The sequence below is a fragment of the Penaeus monodon genome, chromosome 33 (genome assembly GCF_015228065.2).
Source record: "Penaeus monodon isolate SGIC_2016 chromosome 33, NSTDA_Pmon_1, whole genome shotgun sequence".
NCBI lineage: Eukaryota > Metazoa > Arthropoda > Malacostraca > Decapoda > Penaeidae > Penaeus > Penaeus monodon.
In genome coordinates this window covers 13,670,875-13,671,825 of record NC_051418.1, presented here as the reverse complement: position 1 = coordinate 13,671,825, position 951 = coordinate 13,670,875, and the positions used below count along the sequence as shown (strand labels likewise).

Genomic DNA, 951 nt, shown 5'->3' with positions numbered 1-951 from the left:
TTTTTTTTTTTTTCCCATAGTGTGCGAAAGCCTTTCAAAAAATCAGTCCCTAACAATTTGTTAGCAAATTAGAACAAAAAATTCTCCCTTATCTGAGAGGGGATGATGCTTCAAGTGGATTCAGCAGATTACTGCCAAATGCTCTGGACCGATTTCATTGTGCCTGAGAGGTAATAACAGTATAAGAATGGCCCACTCGACCACGTATTCGCCAGTATTCCCCTCGAGCTGAGACCAAACCTGACGAACGCACGCACATGCTCTTCTCGCGCACGCATACAAATGCGCGCCGTCCTGACTTAACATCCCTTGCCTACAAAGGATTCAAATGTTTTTCTGATGTACATACTTTTGATAAATCTTAGTTTCGCTCTGTAAATTTAATTCCCTTACGGTTATAGGAAGAAAACAGGATGGGTCCGTCTGCTGAAGGGTTAGGCAGAGCCTGGATGTATTATCGCTACCACAAAATCACCTCAATCTTCTCGGTCATAGTGTAGGCGTTAAGCGCTTTGCAAAAGGGAAGAAATAACACTGACACTTAAGGGAAAACTTTCATTCGCGACACAAATCTGCACTTCCTGCACAGATCTCGGGAGCAGAAGAGGGCGCTCATTATCATTATTCACAATCACAAAGACTAGGAGTGTTGCAATCCGCTTTTCCTGAGCCTTCGCGAAACGCTCTTCACCATCTCGGTATTGGCCACCGAAATATAATCAAAGGTGGCATATCAAAAATTTCGTCACACCAGACACGCCAAACACCGGGGAACTGATGGCCCCTCTCCCAAGGCCTCCGTCAAGAGAGTGAATCCGGATAATAAATCTAGATCATGCCGGATTCCTCGTTTCTGGTCACTAATAGATGATAGCCCGCGGTGAGACAACACTGGCTGACTTCCTACGGATGTTCCAATGGCCGAAGAGGCGGCACTTGGGCCATACAAAC

At 45.5% G+C, this 951-nt stretch overlaps 1 protein-coding gene across 1 annotated transcript in view; it reads right to left on the bottom strand.

Moving 5' to 3' along the window:
- Window positions 1-951, bottom strand: part of LOC119594054 (AF4/FMR2 family member 4-like) — a gene marked incomplete in the record, with an annotated part of 85,679 nt that overhangs the window by 84,454 nt on the left and 274 nt on the right.